The sequence below is a fragment of the Psammomys obesus genome, unplaced genomic scaffold (assembly GCF_907164565.1).
Source record: "Psammomys obesus unplaced genomic scaffold, mPsaObe1.curated_primary_1811, whole genome shotgun sequence".
NCBI classification, from domain to species: Eukaryota; Metazoa; Chordata; class Mammalia; order Rodentia; family Muridae; genus Psammomys; species Psammomys obesus.
The window spans coordinates 20,798,773-20,804,772 of NW_026591086.1; positions in this window are offsets into that span (position 1 = coordinate 20,798,773).

Below are 6,000 nucleotides of genomic sequence, written 5' to 3' on the forward strand. Positions count from 1 at the left end.
AACCCCTGCACAGATGTAGCACTTGACAGTTCAGTGTCTAAGTGAGTTACATAGTAATGGGAAGAGGGACTGCCTCTGACATAATCTGATTGGCCTGCTCTTTGATCACCTCCCCCTGAGAGGGGAGCAGCCTTACCAGGCCACAGAAGATGACAGTGCAGCCACTCCTGATGTGATCTGATAGACTAAGATCAGAAGGAAGGAGAAGAGGACCTCCCCATCAGTGGACTTGGGGAGGGGCATGCGTAAAGAAAGAGGAGGTAGGGTGAGATCAGGAGGGGAGGAGGGAAGGGCTTATGGGGGGATACAAAGTGAATAAAGTGTAATTAATAATAATAAAAACTTTAAAAGTAAAAAAAAAAAGATTCAGCTATACCACTCCTAGGTATATATCCAAAAGATTCTCATGTAGACAATAAGGACATCTGCTCAACCATGTTTGTAGCAGCCTTATTTGTAATAACCAGAAGCTGGAAACAGCCCAGATGCTCCTTAACTGAAGAATGGATGCACAAATTGTCATATATCTTCATAATGGAATATTACTCAGCAATAAAGAACAAGGAAATCATGAAATTTGCAGGTAAATGGTGGGATCTGGAAAAGATCAATCTGAGTGAGCTATCCCAAAAGCAGAAAGATGCACACAGTATATACTCACTCATAAAGACATATAACATAGGATAAAACTACTAAAATCTGTACACCTGAAGAAACTATTCAAGAGGGAGGACTCTTGCTAAAATGCTCAATCCCTATCCAGAAAGGCAAAGAGGATGGACATCAGAAGAAGGAGAAAAGAGGGAACAAGTCAGGAGCCTGACACAGAGGACCTCTGAAAAGCTCTACCCTGCAGACTATCCATGTAGATACTGAGACTTATGGGCAACCTTTGAGCAGAGTGCAGGGAATCTTAGGAAAGAAGTGGGAAACAGTAAGATCTGGAGAGGACAGGAACCCCACAAGGAGAGCAACAGAACCAAAAAATCTGAGCACAGGGGTCTTTCCTGAGACTTATATTCCAACCAAGGACTATGCATGGAGAGAACATAAGAGCCCTGCACAGATGTAGCCATGGCAGTTCAGTCTTCAAGTGGGTAACATAGTAATAGGAACAGGGACTGTCTCTGACATGAACTGATTTGCCTGCTCTTTAATTACCTCCCCCTGAGGGGGAAGCAACATTACCAGGCCACAGAAGACAAGGCAGCCATTCCTGATGATACCTAATTGACTAGGATCAGAAGGAAGGAAAAGAAGTCCTCCCCTATCAGTGGAGTTGGGGAGGGACATGCATGAAGAGGGTGGAGGAAGGGAGGGATTGGGAAGGGAGGAGAGAGGGAACCACAGGGGGATACAAAGTGAATAAAGTGTATTTAATAAAGAAAAAAAAATCCTGACAAAAATACATAGCAAATAGTTATCTCCATTTCATATACATAATGATAAGATATACTAAAATTTCTACACCTAAAGAAGCTAAACAAGAAAGAGGACCCTGGGTAAGTTGATCAATCCTCACTTAGAAAGACACATGGGATGAATATTGGAAGTAGGAGAAAACGAGAAACAGGACAGAGGCCTAAAGCAGAGGGCCTCTGAAAGACTCTACCTAGCAGTGTATCAAAGCAGAAGCTGAGACTCATAACCAAAGCTTGGGCAGAGTTCAGGGAATCATACAAAAGAAGGGGGCGAGAGTAACACATGGAGAGGAGCTCCAAAAGGACCAAATATATCTTGGCACAGGGGTCTTTTCTGAAACTGATTTTCCAACTAAGGACCATATTTGTATATAACCTAGAACCCCTGCTCAGATGTAGCTCATGGCAACCTCAGTATCCAAGTGAGTACCGTTGTAAGGGGAACAGGAACTATTTCTGACATGAACTCAATGGCTGGTTCTTTGACATCCCCCTTCTCCTCGAGAGAGGAGTAGCCTTGCTAGGCAACAGAGGAGGACATTGCAGCCAGTCCTGATGAGACCTGATTATCTAGGGTCAGGTGTTAACATTTTAATTTACATTTTCATCTATAGGAATCATGTCCGAGGATATCAACAGAGGCCCTTTTGATATTATTTAACTTATTCATGCATATGTTTTAAATTCACCATTTTCAAATGTTTGCTTAGAAGACTTAATACTTAACATTGTTTATCAAACATTACCTTGATTGCTGTTGAAAAGTTAAACAGTAAGCATAATGATACTTGTAGGAAGATTTCAAAGAATAAATTCAGTAGTCTATTTAAACTAGTTTTCAAAGCACCACTCAGCAACTATAATCATGAGGTCATATGTCCTTTTCCGTATAGCTTAACATAAAGGAGATCAAGAGTTTTTGCATAAGTGATGGTTTATGGTGTAAAGCCAGTGACTCAGCCACAGACTGGGATTAACCTATGATACTAGTATCTCAAGGGAATTAAGTAAAACACTGAAAATCGGGGTCTTTTAAAGATTCCCTTTTTTTGTCTTCTATTTCCAAATAGTTTAACAAAAGGTGATAGAGTATAGATAATTTTAAAGGTGTCCTTTTTCAATCCAGGGTATGTATGATTTTATTTTTATAGAACTTTAAAATGGCTAAAATAAGACCACTAGAAGAATCTTAAAATAGAAATAATTGAAATAACCCAATTCTCATTTTGTTTTGACTACATATTTTTAACATAGAAAAACACATTTTATGGAAGATTTTCTTTCTAGATCTACAAATAAGCATAAAATTAAGAGCAATTATAATTAATAGTGAGAAGTAGTCTATTGGTGATTTTTGTTATCAAATTAAGCAAGGTTTTTTTCATAGTGTCTATCACCCTACAGTTCAGTATTTTGCCAAATGAATAAAATTTATGTCTACATAAAATCTTAAACACAGATGTTTAGATCAGCTTTATTTATAATTGCCAAAATCTGGAAGCAACCAACAGTCTTTCATTGAATAAATAAAAGATAGTAAATCTAGGCACTGGAACTTAATTACAGTGGTGAGAGTAAATCATGTATTAAAAACTGAAAGACAAGAGTGGGACTCAAGTGCATGTAGCTGAGTAAAAGATAATTGAAAAAATCTTGAAAAGTTATTTACTATCAATAAAAGACAAAGCTATATAGGCAATAGAAAAAAAATAGTAATTTTCTGTGGTTGAGAATCACAAAATTTTAGACAGCAGAAGATTATAAGGGCCATTAAAATACTACTTCATACCACAAGGAGAGATAGAATGTAAAATAACTTATATCAGGCTTCTCAAATTAATAACAACATGTATCGAATTCTAAGCTCTAAGCCTCTGTTGATATGTATGCTCACTGACTGTAATAAATGTATTTCTCTGGTATGATTGCTGGTAATGAGGGTTATTCTTTATGCGATGAAATAAGTAGAACTTAGAAATGTCATTTGCATCTTTTATACTTTGTATAAGACTTCAGCCCTCTAAATGAAAATGCAGACTTCATTTCCCTTTAAAGGGATGATGAATGAATAACATACTACTTTATACAACAATGTTCTCAATATTTTTTCTCTTGCTGTGAGGCCAGGCCAGGTAGTAAATGTGTTGAATTTTACATAGCAACTAAAGTCTCTTGTGCACTTTGTTCAATGAAATATTCATGGTTTTATTGGGATTCTTCTTTTCGTGTCTAAAGGAACTTTGTAAAGTGATAAAAAATATTGTGGTGTAAAATCTGGCAATGAACTATAGAGAGCTAATGAGCTTTAGATTGCCAACTCTAGTTTTAGGATGTTTTCTATACTGTATTCTTTCTAATAGTAGGACAGTGAGAAATGTTAGGTGTGCCAAAGGTCCAGTAGAAGAAGAAATCATTCTCTAGACTAACAAAAATGAATGACGACAATAAAATGGAATGTGACGCATGAGAAGCTACTTACTACTAGAGAAGTTGGTTTAGCACTCTCAGAGTTTTTGAAGAAAGAAACATAAAAGCAGTAACAGTGGCAAAACTGTAAAAGTGATCACAGAAGAAAGTGACAGTTTAGATTATATCACTGCCCACCAGTATGCCAAACTCCCCTGAGCTGAGGCTATTCTATTGTCAACAGTGATAATGCACCGGAGCTCTGTTCATTACCATATACGATAAATATCTGACATACAGCTATGAAATATGGACTGTATAAAATAAATTGTAAAAAAATCTGAGAAAAAGAATACAAGGAAAAATTCTCTAGCTTTAAGACAAACGAATATAAATTTTAGTTAATGTAGGAAACCTCAAAAAGTGAGACATTTGTTCCTTCTGTAACACATAACCCTCAGTTCTATTCCTTCTGCAATCTATTAATTATGTTTTAGAAAAAAAGGCTAACAAAGATAATGGTACATTGAGATCACTAATGGAGATACCTCCAGATGATCTGTTGTGGTACAGGATCGTTTTGGAAATTCTGGGATTTTTGTTTTTCCCTTTGAAGTTGAGAATTTTTCTTTCAAGGTCTGTAAAGAATTGTGTTGGTATTTTGATGGACAGGAGCCTACAATAGAGTGCCTCTGAAAGACTCTACCTAGCAGTGTATCAAAGCAGAAGCTGAGACTTATAACTAAACCTTAGGCAGAGTGAAGGGAAGCATATAAAAGAAGGGGAAGTTAGTAACACATGGGGAGGACAGGAGCTCCACAAGGACCAAATATATCTAGGCACAGGGGTCCTTTCTGAGACTGATTCTCCAACCAAGGAACATGTTTGTATATAACCTAGAACCCCTGCTCAGACATAGTCCATGGCAGTTTAGTATCCAAGTGGATAGATGCCCTAGTAAGGGGAACAGGGACTGTCTCTGACATGAACTCAGTGGCTAGCTCTGTGACATCTCCTCATCCCCTTAAGGGAGAAGCAACCTTGCTAGGTCACAGAGAAGGACTTTGCAGCCAGTCCTGATGAGACCTGTTGAGCTAGAATCAGATGGAAGGGGAGGAGGACAGCCCCTATCAGTGGACTTAGAGAGGGGCAGGGAGTAGATGAGGGAGGGAGGGTGGGATTAGGAGGAAATGAGGGAGGGGCTACAGCTGGAATACAAGGTAAATAAACTTTAATTAATATAAAAATTAAATATGTATATATTTGAAAGAAAAATTATGGTAGAAAAATGGTGATGGCAGAATAAATATGCAGTATTTTTAAAAAGTTTCAATAAGTCTGAATTATAAACAATTTGAATTTCATATCTATACTCCTTTCAAACTTACCTTCATACTAAGATGAAGAAAAATTCAATTTAAAATTTCAAATATTTATCATCATATTGAACTGCTTGGAAAAACACTGTTGAAATAAGAGTGTGATTATAATGATAAAGGAGTTCAGGACATTGCCTTAAAATGTCATTAAAATAAGGATGAAAAGAAGATGGTCAAATATTCATTAAATAGTTTCCACAAATAGGACTCTTTTTTTGTTTTTTGTTTTTTTTTTATTATTTAGAGTTTATTCACTTTGCATCCCAACTGTAGTTCCCTCCCTCACCCATCCCAATCCCATCCTCCCTCCCTCTTCTCCACCCATGTCCCTCCTCTAGTCCACTGATAGGGAAAGTCCTCCTTCCCTTGCATCTGATCCTAATCTATCAAGTCTTATCAGGAGTGGGTGTGTTGTCTTCCTCTGTGGTCTCATAAGGCTGTTCCCCCCTGAGAGGGAGGTATTCAAAGAGCAGGCCAATCAGTTCATGTCAGAGATAGTCCCTTTTCCCATTACTAGGGAAACCACTTGAACACGAAGCTGCCATGGGGTACATTTGTGCAGGGGTTCTAGGTTATCTCCATGAATGGTCCTTGGCTGGAGTATCAGTCTCAAAAAAGATCCCTATCTTATAGGTCTAGTATCCCCTTATGAATGAGAATATACCATATGTGTCTTTCTGCTTCTGGGATATCTCATTCAGAATGATCTTTTCTAGATCCCACCATTTGCCTACAAATTTCATGATTTCTTTGTTTTTAATTGCTGAATAGTATTCCATTGTGTAAATGTACCA